Below are 17,047 nucleotides of genomic sequence, written 5' to 3'. Positions count from 1 at the left end.
ATTTATAATAAATAGAACAATGTGACATTGAAATACACTCAAAATCAGCATGGGTTAATTAATCTGATGGCCTGGTGGAAGAAGCTGTCCCGGAGACTGTTGGTCCTGGCTTTTATACTGAGGTACTGTTTCCCATATGGCAACAGCTGGAATAGATTCTGGTTGGGATGGCTATGGGCCCTTTTCACTCACCTGTCCTTGTAAATGTCCTGAATCATGGAAAGTTTATACCTACAGATGCACTGGGCTGTATGTACCACTCTCTGCAGTGTCCTATGATTAAGGGAGGTACAGTTCCCATACCAGGCAGTGATACAGCCAGTCAGGATGCTCTCAATTGTTCCCCTGTAGAAAGTTCTGAGGATTCGGGGGCCCATACCAAATTTCCTCAACTGTCTGAGGTAAAAGAGGCACTGTTGTGTCTTCTTCACCACACAGCTGGTGTGTACAGACCACATAAGGTCCTCGGTGATGTGGATGCCAAGGAACTTAAAACTGTTTACCCTCTCAACCCCAGATCCATTGCTAACAATAGGGGTTAGCCTGTCTCCATTCCTCCTGTAATCCAAACCAGTTCCTTTGTTTTTGTGACATTGAGGAAGAGGTTGTTTTCTTGACACCACTGTGTCAGTGAGATGACTTCTTTCTTGTAGGCCCCCTTGTTATTGTTTGAGATAAGGCTGATCAATGTAGTGTCGTTGGCAAATTTAATTAGCAGATCGGAGCTGTGGGTGGTGATACAGTCATGGGTATACAGGGAGTCAAGAAGGGGCTCAGTATGCAGCCCTGAGAGGCTCCTGTATTGAGAGTCAGAGGGTTGGAGGTGAGGGAGCCCACTCTTACAGCCTGCTGGCAATGTGACAGGAAGTCCAGGATCCAGCTGCACAAGGCAGGGTCAAGGCCGAGGTCTCTGAGCTTCCTGTCGAGCTTGGATGGAATTATGGTGTTGAATTCTGAACTGTAGTCCAAGAACAACATTCTCACATAAGCATCTGTCTTCTCCAGATGTGTATGTAGAGCTATGGCTATTGCGTCATCTGTCGATCAGTTGTGTTGGTAGGTGAATTGTCGGGGGTCCAGTTTGGGTGGTAGTATGCTACAGATGTAGTCCTTGACTAGCCTCTCAAAGCATTTCGTTATTATTGAGGTGAGTGTGACAGGACACCAGTCGTTCAGGCATGTTACCTTGGTTTTTTGGTACAGGGATAATGGTGGATAATTTGAAGCATGAGAGCACTTTACACTGGGAGAAGGAGAGATTAAAAATGTCAGTAAACATACTTGCCAGTTGCACACTGAGGATATTAAATAGATGAGTGGAGAGCATGGTTGTATACTGAGGTGATTAAACAGATGAGCGGAGTGCATGGTTGTACACTGAGGTCATTCACTGCATCAAATGGCTTTGTCTTATTCTTTTATCTCCCCATTTCTAGACTGATTGAGCACTAAGTGTTGGAATTGATGATACTTCAGAAGAGTGAGCAATGCATTCCGCTATATCTGCTCCGAACTGACTGAACTATGCAAAGCAGTAAGGTAGAAGGAGACTCGAAGATAAACATATCATTCGAAAAGCAAATCAAATGAGTGAAGGTTAATCTGTTTATATGAAAGGAAAATATCCTGCCAGGCTCCCTTATATTTTGCCAGATGTGTAGTGTCGACAAAAGTTTGCGCAAATGTGATTTTTCACCAGTAACTAACAATTTATTGTTAGTGTAAGGTCAATGATAACAGTACACACAATTAAACTGGTAAGCTCCCACTCTTGCTGGAGACTTGAAGGTTGCTTCAGATCTCCTAACCACTGAGATTTACACAATGATATTATTATGCAATTGGACACAGTAAATTAATGTTACAAAATGACTATCATACTGCTCTTTCCTTTTCCCATTCCATTTCTCTTGTTTATTATCTCAATAGCACAAAGTTCAGTTTGGCATTTCTCAAATGACTGATAACTGTTTTCTGTTCAAAGCACATTGACCTAGTTTCTATGACAAAGCTTGTTATTTGGAAAAAATGTGATTATCTCACCACAGTGCCCATCACTAAATCTATGTGAGCTCAGATGCCAAGAAGTATTTAAGGAGACAATAATTCTACAAAGGGGTATTCCCAGTTCGGACCTGGGTGAATAACTCACTACTGCAAGCTGAAAGTATTCAGTTTAATGCCAGAAGAGTTTCCCCACTGATGGTAAAATACTATTCAATTATGGGTTTTTTTCTGGAAATGAGTCAAATATACTTCTATTCCAGTACACAAGCAATATGACAACTGTACAAAAGTCTATTATTTCCAGTATAAAATCTCTGCCACTACCTGCATGAAAGGCTATCCCAGGCAGGAAAAATAGCCCTCTCAGATGAGGGACTGGAGAGGGTCCAGGCAGTTAAAATTAGGCAATCTTAATCCTGTTAGATTGTAAGTAGTAAAAAGAAAGTGTGAAAAGAGAATAGCAATAAACATGTAAAACAAAACTTCTGTTGGTATTGTACAATGTACTGTGTATGTAATCAAAATGGCTTCTTTGGTTTGCTAGAGTAGGAATGCTTTTATGTCTAATGTGTTTTTTTCTCGCAGTTGTTTAGCTTTGGACTTGCTGATATGGGGATTGTATTCATTTGTTAACCAATGGGGAATGTTATTTTGTCTGGTGAGGCTGGGAGCTTGGGGGAGGTTTCGCAGTCTTTTGAGGGGAGGCGGGAAGGAGACGCTGAGGAAGGTGGACGTGCGCTGCACTGCTCGGTCGACCACCGGGGGTGGTCCCAGGTGCGAGGGCGTGGAGGTCGGAGGAAAGCGATGAGGGGGTTGAATGGTTCGATGGTTGAGCTCCAACGATGTGACTGAACAACTGACTGAACTTTGATAAGTTGGCGCCTTTTACTTTATTTTCTTTTCCTTCATAGAAAACTGTATTGCATAGTACTCTTTTAGTTTTAGTAAAATCTTTAAAGTGTATTCCATAACGGCATCTGGTGTGAGTTTGATATTGTGTGTGTGCGCGCGGCATAAACTTGATTCCCACAGCACCTGCATGTAGGGGAGGTGGGGTTGGTGAGTGGCTGGATCTCCTTTTCCCCTAGACATATACCAGCTTGTTGGGTTAGTGTTACAGTATGTACATGATTATTCGGTTGTGAGAAGAGAGAGCTGATCTGAGATAAAGAAAAAAAGCATAATGCATACACCATGATTAGTGTTACACGGAAGAGCAATGATTCATCTTAGCACTAGTGGTCCTCCTGTCCAAATAGTCACAGATATGTGTTCCATATAACCATATAACAATCACAGCACGGAAACAGGCCATCTCGGCCCTCCTAGTCCGTGCCGAACTCTTAATCTCACCTAGTCCCACCTACCTGCACTCAGCCCATAACCCTCCGCTCCTTTCCTGTCCATATACCTATCCAATTTTACCTTAAATGACACAACTGAACTGGCCTCTACTACTTCTACAGGAAACTCATTCCACACAGCTATCACTCTCTGAGTAAAGAAATACTCCCTCGTGTTTCCCTTAAACTTCTGCCCCCTAACTCTCAAATCATGTCCTCTTGTTTGAATCTCCCCTACTCTCAATGGAAACAGCCTATTCACGTCAACTCTATCTATCCCTCTCAAAATTTTAAATACCTCGATCAAATCCCCCCTCAACCTTCTACGCTCCAATGAATAGAGACCTAACTTGTTTAACCTTTCTCTGTAACTTAAGTGCTGAAACCCAGGTAACATCCTAGTAAATTGTCTCTGCACTCTCTCTAATTTATTGATATCTTTCCTATAATTCGGTGACCAGAACTGTACACAATATTCCAAATTGGGCCTTACCAATGCCTTGTACAATTTTAACATTACATCCCACCTTCTGTACTCAATGCTTTGATTCCGTGATGCAATTCCTAAAATTTGCCACAAATTCCTGCACCATGAATCTGACATGAATGCCTGCCTTCTGCTAATGATCTCCAACAATGAAAGCACCCCAGAGCTTGGTTTGAAGAGGCTGTCAGTGACAGCTGCTGTTGGGTGGATCAGGGAGCTACTGTGTAAAATGGCTCCTGCCCTTGATTTTCCCAAGCTTAAGAAACTGGAGAGGGTTTGAAGGAGAATCACAAAATTGATTCCAGGATTGAATGGACAAACTGGTCTTGAGGATAATCAATATAAAATGTTGCAGATGCTGGATATCTGAAATAAAAACAGAAGTTGCAGGAAGTGCTTGGAAGATCAAGCAGCATCTGCAGAGAACAAGAAAGTTACTGTTTGAGTTAAATGACACTTTATCAGAAAATGTATCAGTTCTGATGAAAAATCTTTGAACGCAAATATCAACGCTGTTTCATTTATCAGGAGTGCTTGATTTGCTGAAAATTTCCATCAGTTTCTATTTTTATACCATTAATACTGATTGCAGTAAAAGGGCCTATTGTGTTTCATAGGTGTGTAAGCAAATAAAATTTGACATTCAGGCACATGGGAGATATGAGGATAACTTTCTCAAGAACTTTTGTTTCAACGAGTCCTCAAAATGAGCAGTAACACACAAAATGTGAGAGGAACAGAAGGTCAGGCAGCATCTATAGAGAAGAATAAACAGCCTCGTTCTAGACCATAAGACCAGAAGATATGGGAGCAGAATTAATCCATCTGGCCCATCAAGTCTGCTCCACCATTTTACCATGGCTGATCTAATTATCCTGTCAGCCCTGATTAACATACACATTTCACTACACTAAATGGGCAAGCACTCATCAGGATTTATTGCAACATTTGCTGTAGGTAGTGCTGAGGAAGCAATGTAATTGCAGCAGGACTTAAACAAATTGGAAGAACGGGCAAAAATGTGGCAGATGGAATACAGCGTTGGGATGATAATGATAATGCATTTTGGTAAAAGGAACAATAGTGCAGACAATTACCTGAATGGGGTGAAGGTTCAAACATCAGAGGTGCAGAGGGACTGAGGAGTCCTCGTGTGAGACACCCAGAAGGCTAATTTACAGGTAGAGTCTGTGGTAAAGAAGGCAAATGCAATGTTGGCATTTATTTCAAGGGGAATAGAATATAAAAGCAAGAAGATAATGCCAAGCCTTTATAAGACACTAATCAGGCCAAACTTGGAGTACATGTATTGTCAACAATTTTGGGCCCATATCTCAGATGGGATGTGTTGTCAATGGAGAGAATCCAGAGGAGGTTCATGAGGATGATTTCAGGAGTAAAGGGTGCATTTGGCAGTTTTGGGTCTGTATTCACAAGAATTTAGAAGAATGTGGGGGGATCTCATTGAAACCTACCAAAAGTTGAAAGGACTAGATAGGGTGGATATGGAGAGGATGTTTCCTATGGTGGTGGTATCCTGAACTAGAGGGCACAGCCTTAAAATTGAGGTATGACCCTTTAGAACAGAAGTAAAGAGTAAAGTTATTTTTAGCCAGAGTAGTAAATCTGTAGAATGCTCTGCCACAGACTGCGGTGGAGGCTGAGTTCATGGGTATCGTTAAGGTGGAAGTTGATCATTTTCTGATCAGTCAGGACATCTAAGTATATGTCGAGAACGCACATTGCACATGGGAGGCCCATGAGGTATGGGGTTGTGTGGGATCCAGGATCAGCCATGATGGAATAGTGGAGCAGACTTGATGGGCGGAATGGTCTACTCTGCTCCTATGTCTCATGGTTTTATGTTTCAATGTGTTTGGGAGTCACATATCATCGGGACTGAGCGGCATGTACTTCCTCTGTGATTATGACTTGCTCAGTTGAGCAGAGCTGCATGTATTCAAATGCAAATGATTGTTCTGTGCACCAGCATAATGATCAAAGCATTGTGTATTGCACTGTGACTTACACAGAGTTGCTGCAGATGGAAATTAATTAAAATTGCTGGTGCCCAAATTGACCAATTAATACCACAGACTTTGGATGCTGTAAATTATTGTTTTAAGTTAAACTGCTCAATGTTATGGACATGCACCAAGATTAATATACTGTATGTAATGTAATCACATAGTAAATATTTTTTAACACTGCTGGGGTTATTTGTGATTTAAAATCAAAAATTAGTTTAAGTTAGAAATTTTCAGTGAGATTTTCTGTATCTAATTTAGTTACAATTTTAGCTACATTTAATTAGCTTCATTGCATTCTGACAATTAATCACGAGTGTCATATTAATGCCTTTGTAGTAACACCCTTGGATCTCTGCTTCTGCTTTTCCCATTAGCACTACTGTGGTGTTTTTCTTGCTTCACCCACAAAATGTTGGATGAACTCAGCAGGCCAGGCAGCATCTATGGAAAAGAGTCAGTTGGTGTTTTGGGCTGAGACCTGTCCAAGATTGGAGAAAAACGATGAGGAGTCAGAGTAAGAAGATGGGGGCAGGAGAGGAAGAAACACAAAGTGATAGGTGAACCGGGAGGGATGAAGTAAGGAGCTGAGAAGCTGATAAGTGAAAGAGGTACAGGGGTGGAGAAGAAGGAACCTAATAGGAGAGGACAGAAAGCCAAGGTAGAAAAAAGGGGGAGGGGCACCAGAGGGAGGTGATGGACAGGCAAGGGGATAAGATGAGAGAGGAAAAATGGGAATAGGGAGTGTTGAAGTGGGTGGGGGGGGGGGACATTACTGGAAATTCAAGAAATTGATTTTCATGCTAAAAGGTTGGAGGCTATCCAAACAGAATATAAGTGTGGTGATATGACGTGTAAAAACTTGATTGGACAGAGTTCTGACCATGCGCAGGGATGATAGAAAGATTGAGAAACATGGCATTGTAAACACGTTGTGGTTGTTAAACAGAAGTTCTATTTCTTCCAACTTTATTGCACTCAATTTCCACTTTTGTCAGTAGCTGCTATGCATCACCCATCTGGTCAGAGAGCAGGACTATGTCATCTGCAAAATCAAGATCTGTAAGTGTAACTGGTCTGACCCTTTTGGTTTGTCCTGGTTTTATGGTAAAAACAAGCTTGTCATGATCTTTGGTAGCTTGACGTATAGTGTAATCAAGGAGTGTCTCCTTGCAGCACACCAGCTTGGAGCTCAAACACTGCTGTTTCTCCGTCTGGTGACACAACTTTCGCCATGGTCTTGGTATAGCTGGACTCAATTGCTCTCAGTAGATGGTCTGGGACTCCGTAAGCTTTCAGGATCTTCAGCATTTTACCTTGGTGAATGGAGTCAAAAGCTTTGCGAAAATCGATGAAAGTAAGCATGATTGGTAGGTTGTTTTTCTTGATGTCCTCGATGATTCTACGGAAAGCAAGTATTTGCATTACCTTTGTGTGCTTCTGCTGAAAACCATTCTGATTGAATCTTAGCTTAGGATATACAGCAGTGCAGATCCTGTTCAAGATCATCCAATTGTACAGCTTTGCTAAGATGCAGGTCAAGCTGATACTGTGGTAGTTATCTGTCCTTGTGAGGGATCCAGACTTGGGGACATGGATAACGTTTGAGTGTGACCACTGTTCTGGTTTGTCATCTTTCATCAGTGCCGTATTACACATGTCCAGCAAGATGTCATCCAGGTCGCAGATCTTCAGGACCTCTGGTGGTATCCCATCTGATCCAGCGCTCCTGCCCTGTTTGAGCACATATTTTGCCTTTTGCACTTCCTCAATGGTGAATGGGCCGTCATCGATGTTGACGCGTTAGTTTTGTGGGTGCGTCCTCTTCTTCTTCCATGATCGTTGAAGGGCTTCCCAACAGGTTCTTGAAGTAGGTAAACCATGTTTGGACACAACCCTCTGCTGTTTTACCACTTATTTGACCTGACAGGGAGTTCTTCCATCTGCTAATCTCATTGACTAGGTGCCATGCTTCTCCAAGCAGTAAAGCTGGACTTCACCTAAACACTAAAAAGACAGAGTACATGGCATTCAACTGCAACAAAGGTACTCTCAAGACCATAAAGAATGATACCATTAAGAAAGTCTTAGACTTCAAGTACCTCGGGTCAAGAATGATGAGTTTGGAGAAGAACATAAAGATACAGAAGGCGCTGGCATGGAGGACTATGAACAACATGAAAAAAATCTGGACGTTGAACCTGACCAGAGGGCTCAGAAAGAGGATCCTCATAGAGTCCATTCTCAAGTACGGTTGCGAGACGGGACACTCACCAAGACCATGCAAAAGTCACTTGATGATTGCTATACACAAATACTCTGGATGGCTCTTGACCTAAGTTGGCAACAGCACGTGACGAACGCCGAGCTCTATGACGACCTACTGGTGCTCACTACTAAAATCGAGGAGAGAAGACTGCAACTGCCAGGGCACTGTCTATGCCACTCTGAGTTACCTGCCAACCTAGTCATCATATGGGAGCCCAAGCATGGAAGGATGAAACCTGGGCGCAATCCCAGGACTATAATCAACATGCTCCTAGAAGATAGTGGTGCAGCTAATGTAGATGAACTGAACACATTGATGAGGGAGAGGGAGGAGTGGAGTGTCCGTCATCATCCCCTAGGCCTGAGTTGATGTAGTAGTAGTCTATTTCTTCCAGAATATGGTTCTTTATTAGTAACCCACAGTATGTATGACTATAAAGAACACAACATGGTGTCAGAAGTCAGTCTTGAAGAATAATATGTTTCCTAACATGGGAGAATTGAAGATAATTTTCTTAAATAAAGAGTTCAAACTGTTTTGGTGTTGCTAACAATTTTACAAATGGAAGGTTTGCAGCCTCCAATGACACTTCAATTGTCTGGGAATGCAGCTGAGAACTGGAGAAAATTTAAGCAATGTTTTGAATTGTATTTATCGGCGATTGATACAGATCAAAAATCGGAGAAAACGAAAGCTGCACTTTTACTCCATGTAATAGGTGACGATGCAATCAAGGTATATAAACATTTTATTTTTGAAAATAGAGAAAAATCGATAATGGACAAATTTGAAGCATTTTGTATACCAAAGTGTAATGTGACGTACGAGCAGCATAGATTTTTTATATGTAAGCAGAGAGCTGGTGAAACTATCGATCAATATGTTACTGAGTTGTGACACCGGAGTAAACCATGGAGAACTGACAGACTCTCTCATTAAAGACAGAATTGTTAGTGGCATTCTGGACAACGGTCTGAGAGAAAGACTGTTAAGAAAACAAGACTTAGACTTGGTGATGCACCATCAATAACTCTCTCTGAGACGTGAAGGCGAGACATTGGCTTTTATTGACTGGAAGAAAGAACAAGCAGTAGTTGACCACCATACTACATCCTGGAGACTGAGGGCCGGACTCAGGCCTCAATAGCCTTTATACTGGGGTCTGTGGGAGGAGCCACAGGAGCAGTCAGCAGGGGGCGTGTCCAGACAGGTATATGTAGTTCACCACACTTGGAAAAAGCTTTGATGCTCTGCAAAGCTTCGGAAACTGTGACGTTACAGGCAAAAGAACTTTTTATTGAGAGCTACAACGCAGATGCTGTGAGGAAGCCCTAACATATTAGAAAAAATAATAAAACCATAACAAAAATGACAGAGAGCAAAACGTCATCAGAGAGAAAAAGCTATGTGATCACTGTGGGTGGCAGCATTGGCCAAAACCGCGTCCAGTGTATGGGAAAATGTGCAATGACTGGGGTAAGAGTAATTATTTTTCATGCTGTTGCAGAAGTAGAAAGAAAATAAAACAAGTAGATGCAGTGCTTGAAAATGAACTTGAGGAGTTTTATATAGGTGTGCTTTGTGAAAACAAAGTAAGAATGATTGGACTATTCCATTGCAAGTGAACCAAAACAATGTTCAGTTTAAACTTGATACTGGAGCACAAGTAAATGTTCTTGCAAAATCTGAGTTTAATGCATTAAAGCCAAGACCAAAGTTCCATCAGACAAATATAAAAGTGACTGGGTATTCAGGTGCAGACATTCCAGTTAAAGGAACATGTGTGGCAAAAGTATCATACAAAAATATTGTGCACAAGCTTTCATTTGTGATGGTGCCAAGGAATGTACGGTCAATACTGGGTTTATCTGCCTGTGAGAGACTGAATTTGGTGAAAAGAGTCTTGGTCCTGGACAGTGACACAGAGTCAATAGACAATAGACATTAGGTGCAGGAGTAGGCCATTCGGCCCTTCTAGCCAGCACCGCCATTCACTGTGATCATGGCTGATCATGCACAATCAGTACCCCGTTCCTGCCCTCTCCCCATATCCCTTGACCCCGCTATCTATAAGAGCTCTATCTAACTCTCTCTTGAATGCATCCAGAGACTTGGCCTCCACTGCCTTTGGGGCAGATCATTCCACATATCCACCACTCTCTGGGTGAAAAAGTTTTTCCGCATCTCTGTTCTAAATGGCCTTCCCCTTATTCTTAAACTGTGGCCTCTAGTTCTGGACTCACCCATCAGCGGGAACATGCTTCCTGCCTCCAGCATGTCCAATCCCTTAATAATCTTATATGTTTCAATCAGATCCCCTCTCATCCTTCTAAATTCCAGTGTAAAGCCCAGTCGCTCCAATCTTTCAACAATCAGAATACAGTGACTTGATGAAAGAGTATGAGGACTTGTTCAAAGGGCTTGGTTGTCTTCCAGGAGAGCACACAATTAAAATTGACAACACACTGTGCCACCCGTAGTACATCCATGTAGAAAAGTGCCTTTTGCATTACATCATCAACTGAAAACAGAGCTCAACAGAATGCAATGGCTAGGAGTCATAAAAAAATTATGAACTGACTGAACGGGTCAATTCGCTTGTCATTGTTGATAAGAAAAATGGAAAACTGAGGATTTGCTTAGATCCAGGAGACTTGAATTGAGCCGTTAAAAGACAGCATTTCAAATTGCCTACTCGTGAAGAAATTACGTCAGTTTGCTAATGCAAAGTAAATTAGATACATCCTCTGGATTCTGGCAACTTAAACTAGATGAACCGAGTTCAAAGTTGTGCACCTTTAACACTCCTTTTGCCCGATACTGTTTCCTTTGGCTTCCATTTGGAATTGCATCAGCTCCTGAAGTGTACCATAAAACCATTCACATGCTGTACGAGCACATTGAAGGCATGGATACTTCCATGGACAATATTATTGTTTGGGGATCATCTAAACAAGAGCAGAACGCCAGACTCTGACAAGTCTTTGAGGCAACATGCAAGGCAAACCTGAAGTTGAATAAAGACAAATGTCAGCTAGGAGTGACTGAACTTATATTTGTGGGTGATATCATCAGCAATGAGGGTATGTGTCCAGATCCATTGAAGGTTTCTACTATTGAGAACATGCTAAGACCGCAATGTAAAAAGGATGTTCAAAGGTTCATGGGAATGGTCAACTACATGGGAAAATTCATACCCAATCCTTTGGAACAGCTTGCTCCATTGAGGCAGCTAACAGAAAAGAAAAACAAATGGAGCTGGAATCATGAACAGGAGAAGGCATAGCAAAATCTCAAACAAGTGCTTACTAAAGAACCTGTGTTGAAATTCTACGATGCTGAGAGACCCATCAAAATCTCATGTGATGCATCTCAAGCAGGCTTAGGGGCAGTATTACTCCAAAAACATGATCAGGAATGGTTACCAGTGGCATATGCATCTCATTCATTATCTGATCCAGAAATAAGGTATGCCCAAATTGAAACAGAATTGCTCAGCATTATGTTTGCTTGTGAGAGATTTCATCAGTTTGTGTCAGGGTAATCTGTTGATGTTGAAACTGATCATAAGCCTCTGATCGCATTGTTTCACAAACCTTTAAGTGACTGTCCTTTGTGAATTCAGTGAATGATAATCAAATTGCAAAGATATGCATTGAAGGTGTCATACACACCTGGAAAACTCATGTACATGGCTGATAAACTTTCCAGAGCTGTGGATCCAACAACAAAGGACAGTCACAGGGACGCTGTTGATGTTCAGGCATTTCTTGATATGATCATAGAGTCTGTACCTGTTGCTCCTGAAAAGTTGGAACTGCTGTGTCTTGAGACAGAGAAAGACAAATTTCTCAGTCAGGTTATACAAGTGGTGATGGATGAATGGCCAGATAATAGGCATGACTGTACCTCAGAAGTACAAGAATATTGGAACCACAGATCAGAACTTTCTGTTGTGGGTGGGATATTGTACAACGGTAGCAGAAATGTGATTCCTAAAAGTCTCCGAAAAGAAATGCTCGGGAAAATTCACGAAGGCCACCTAGGTATTGAAAAGTGTAAGAGAAGGGCACGGGAAGTGATGCTTTGGCCCAGGATGAATCAAGAAATTGCAGAGTTGGTGTCTTCTTGTCAAATATGCCTTAAATACCAACCTAGCCTCCCTAAGGAGCCACTGCATCCACATCCTAGTCCTCAGAGACCTTATCAGTAGGTAGGCATTGATCTTTTTGTAACTGACAACAAAGATTATCTATTAATGACAGATTACTACTCATTGTATCCTGAAGTGTATGTTCTGAGCAGAACAACTTCAGAAAATGTAATTACATGTATGAAATCAGTTTTTTTCCAGACATGATGCACCTGATGAAGTTTTCAGAGTTTTCAGAGACAGTGGTCCACAATTCAATGGTGAATGCATGAGACATTTTGCTCATGAATGGGGCTTTGTTCATTCAACATCTAGTCCATTTCTCCCTCAGTCCAATGGATTAGTTGAGAAATCGGTAGGAATTATCAAGAAACTGATGCACAAAGCAAAAGATAGTGGAGGTGATTTTTATAAAGCTTTGTTAGCCTATCACAGTACTCCACCTGAATGTGGATTTTCACCTGCTCAGCTCTTGATAGGATGCCGTTTGAGATCCAATCTGCCAATAGATGAGAGCCTTCTGAGAACAGAGGGAGGTTAACAAGTGAAAAGATGGAAAGATGAACACAAAGCAAAGCAGAAAACATACTTTGACAGATGTTCTCGTCTATTACCTGAACTGCACCAATACTTGAAAAAGTAGAACCCAGATCATACATGGTCCAAACAGAAGAAGGAGCAGTGTTAAGAAGAAATCACAAAGACCTCAAGAAAGAGCCAGCTTCAGAGTTTCAGTTAACTGATGCAGACCAGACAAAACATGGAAATAACAATGAAACACAAGAACTGTGTGAACCACTTAGAAGGTCAATTCGTGTTCATAAACCCCCAGAAAGACAGATAGAGACATGTTAAATTATGCATTTGCTCTGGTCAGTGTTGCTAATTGTCTTTCTTTTTAAAGAAAGGAAGATGTGGTGGTATGGCATGTAAGAACGTGATCGGAGAGAGTTCTGACCATGCGCAGGGATGATAGAAAGATTGAGAAACATGGCATTGTAAACACGTTGTGGTTGTTGTTAAATAAAATTCTATCTCTTCCAGAATACGGTTCTTTATTAATAACCCATGGTACGTATGAATATAAAGGACACAACAATAAGGTGTTGCTCCTTCAACCTGTGTGGTCTTGTCACGACAGTAGAGGAAGCCGTGGACGAACATGTTGGAATGTGAATGAGAAGTGGAAATAAAATGAGTGGCCATTGGGAGATCCTGCATTTCCTGCTGGATAGAGCATAGGTGCTCAGCGAAGCAGTCTCCCAATCTCTGTTGGGTCTCACCAATATACAGGAGCCACACCAGGCGCACTGGATATAGTAGACAACTCCAACAGATTCACAGATGAAGTGTCACCTTTCCTGGAAGGATTGTTTGGGGCCCTGAATATTAGTGAGGGAGGATCTGGGTTTGTTTTCTGTGTGAAGTCAGCAGGTTCTTACTGTAACCTTATGGATTGACTGCCCACTGTAAATTAGTACTAGTGCTGTAGGTGAGTGGTAGAATCTGGAGTGACTTGTTGGGAATGTAGAGAGAATAAAAACTGAAACAAGTGTAGGATTCATGGTTGGTATGGATTTGGTGCGTCACTCTGTATGTCTTTGTGACTGTAACCTTTTTTCCCCTTTAGAAGTAGGCATACTAGAAGTGTTGGAATATTTGATTACACTTGCACAGCTTTCAGTTCTATTCACAACTCCACAGATAACAATGCACTCTGTTGATGCAAATCCTGGTCAATATTCCAGCCTGGGCTAATAAATGGCAGGAAATACTTTTGTTGCCAAGAGCTAGTCTAACCAATGATCTCCCTTTTGACATTTGCTGTTATCATCACTGAGCCCCTATCATTATCAATGCTGAGTCTCCATCAGCAACATCCTGGGCTGTTGGAGGTGTGGGGTGTGATTTTTGTAATTATACGGAGTCAGCGGTGACCAGAAGCTGATGAGGAGAGCAATAAAAATACAGCCATCAAAAGAGCAGTTCGAAAGTTAGATATTTTGCTGTATGGGAATCACTACTGCTGCTGCCAGAGGCTTCCTGGCAAAAACAAGTTGAATCCAGAGCATGGTGAAATACTGCCCATTTACCCAGGTGAATGTTTTCCCAACAGCACTCAAAAAATTCAATGTAATCAGCACAAAGTAGCTCACTTAACTGGAACTTGATTGCCACTCTGCATATTCACAGTTTCCTATAGTATCCACCACATACAAAACACAGTGGAGCAACTCACTAAAGAGTCTTCAACAGCAGCTTCAACCCCCTAGCTCCTACCACCAGAATGACATGGATATCAGACATTTAAGGATGGCCCCACCAGCCTCAAGTCACATGCTAAAGTTGCTTGGAAATGTATTGTACAGGGGGTTTCTTCTTTTTTCTTTGTTACTGTGTATGTAATCAAAATGGCTTCTTTGTTTTGTTAAAAGCAGGAATGCTTCTTTGTTGCGAGAGAGTGCTGGAAGCTTATTTGGGTTAAAATTTACTGATAACGAGAATTGTATTCCTTTGTAAACCAATTGGGATTAATATTGTTCTTTCTTCTGAGTCTGTAAGCTATTGTTGGCGGGCTTTTGGGCAGATCGGCGCGAGGGGGTGAGAGAGAGAGGACGCAATGCTGTAAACTGGGCGAGGAACAGACCCCAAGCGGGGGTCCGAGGCCAGGAGGTACTCCGAGGAGAGGAGATGAAGCTAGATGTGCTTGGTTGACCACTTCGGATGGTCCTAAGCTGTGAGTCGAGGAGTTCGGAGGGGATCGAATGGTGGCCAGAAGACTTCAGTAATTGAGCTCCAATAATTGTGCACGAAGTGGTTTGGACTTTGATAAGTTTGGCACCTTTTTCTTTATTTTTTTTCTTCATATATACTGTATCGTTATTAATCACTTAGTTATAGTAACCTTTATAAATTGTACTCATTTAATCGCATATGGTGTACTGTCTGTTTTTGGGCGAGGCGGGGACATCACACAGCATCCACACCAGCTGATTACCCAGTTTGGCGGGGCCAAAGGCTGCTCCCCCTAGACGGGAACAAGATGAGCGAGCCTGAGACAACCCAGGGGGTTACAGTATCATTGTTCCCTCAATGTCATTTCAGTCTAAAAACTGGACCTCTTTACATAATAGTTCTATAGGAGTGCCTTGTCTGCAAGGATTGGTAGTGTCACCACCTCCACAGGGGCAGTGAGGATTCAAAATAAATGCTGGCCTTTCCAGCACGACTCACATCTTGTAAATATGTAAAAAGTAACTCCAGTTCAAAGCACTCATAGACATGAAAGATACTGAACAAAGTCAAGGACTCTTTTCAATCTAAGGTACTTATCCATATGGTGTTCTTAGAAATCCTTACTACCTTTTGTGGGGAAATTTCATTAAAATATGTGTACAGTTCAATTAGTAATAAGCACTGGAGCTCCAATTCTGTTTTATACAGTTATAATTGTCAATAAAACAATTCAAAGGGTAAATTATCAGAATCAGAATCAAGTTTAATATCACTGTTGTGAAATTTGTTGTTTTGTGACAGCAGTACATTGTAATACATAATATTAAAAGCTGTAAATGACAATAAATAAACACACATTTAAATAAGTAGTGCAAAAAGAGAGGAAGAACAAAAATACTGAGGTAGTGTTGATTGGTTCAACGTCTATTCAGAAATCTGACGGCAGAGAGAAAGGAAAAAGCAGTTTCTGAATCATTGAGTACATGTCTTCAGTCTCCTGTATCTCCTTCTTGATGGGAACAATGCGAAGAGCGCAAGTCCTGGGTGATGGGAGTCCTTCATGATGGAAGCTGCCTATTGAGCCATCACCTTTTGAAGGTGTTCTGGGGATGCTCATGCCATGATGGAGCTGGCAGAGTTTACAAATTTCAGCAGCTTTTTCCAATCCTGTGCAGTGGCCCCTCCATACAAGCTAGTGATGCAACCAGTTAGAATGCTCACTATGGTAGATCTGTAATTCATGTAACATGTCTGACTCCGACATTGATACACAGAGCTCATGGTGTACTGGGCAGAAATGATAACTGCTCTTTTGTGTGTTTTAAGTTACGACTACTTACAAGACATTACAAAACATGAAATTCACTAAATCCACTGGTCGCACAGGAAAACTAGCATGATCAAAATATCTCAGGTCAACAAAGGTTGGTCCTTGATACACAAAACGAGCTTCAAAGGGCTGGCTGCATCATTTACATGACTGAAACTAGACTCCCAAAATAAAACACTACTCTGATATATATCAAGGAAAGAAATTATGAAATGGAGAATGCAAATAATTCAAAGTTTGCTTCAAAATGCATCACATTGCCACTGACATGGGAATACCACGTCCACTGCTCAGAAGGAGGAGTATTTTGGATAACCTTCATAATCATGTCTGTGCATAGGAAGCTCATGGAAACCCAATATAAATGATGCAACTATGGCACCACATCCCAAAGTACCTATCTGCACATCCTGTCAAATCCTTCATCCCTAAAGAATACCATTAGCAAAACGTAGTGGTTAGCACAATGCTTTTACAGCTTGGGGTAGCGGAGTTCGGAGATCAATACCAATGTTATCTTTAAGTGGTCTGTACGTCCTCCTATTGAATGCATGGGTTTTCTCCATATAACAATTACAGCATGGAAACAGGCCATCTCAGCCCTTCTAGTCCATGCCGAACGCCTACTTTTACCTAGTCCTACCAACCTGCACTCAGCCCATAACTTTCCATTCCTTTCCTGTCCATATACCTAT

General features: G+C 41.7%; 1 protein-coding gene and 1 pseudogene across 9 annotated transcripts in view; one reads left to right on the top strand and one right to left on the bottom strand.

Moving 5' to 3' along the window:
* Positions 1 to 17,047, bottom strand: part of shank3a (SH3 and multiple ankyrin repeat domains 3a) — a 1,267,872-nt gene that overhangs the window by 951,728 nt on the left and 299,097 nt on the right. The window lies entirely within an intron of this gene.
* The window catches only part of LOC132404293 (kelch repeat and BTB domain-containing protein 4-like), a 43,939-nt pseudogene continuing 34,914 nt past the window's right edge, over positions 8,023 to 17,047 (top strand).

This window comes from Hypanus sabinus, chromosome 13 (genome assembly GCF_030144855.1).
Source record: "Hypanus sabinus isolate sHypSab1 chromosome 13, sHypSab1.hap1, whole genome shotgun sequence".
In the NCBI taxonomy this organism is placed as follows: domain Eukaryota; kingdom Metazoa; phylum Chordata; class Chondrichthyes; order Myliobatiformes; family Dasyatidae; genus Hypanus; species Hypanus sabinus.
This window is presented reverse-complemented; position numbering and strand designations above follow the sequence as displayed.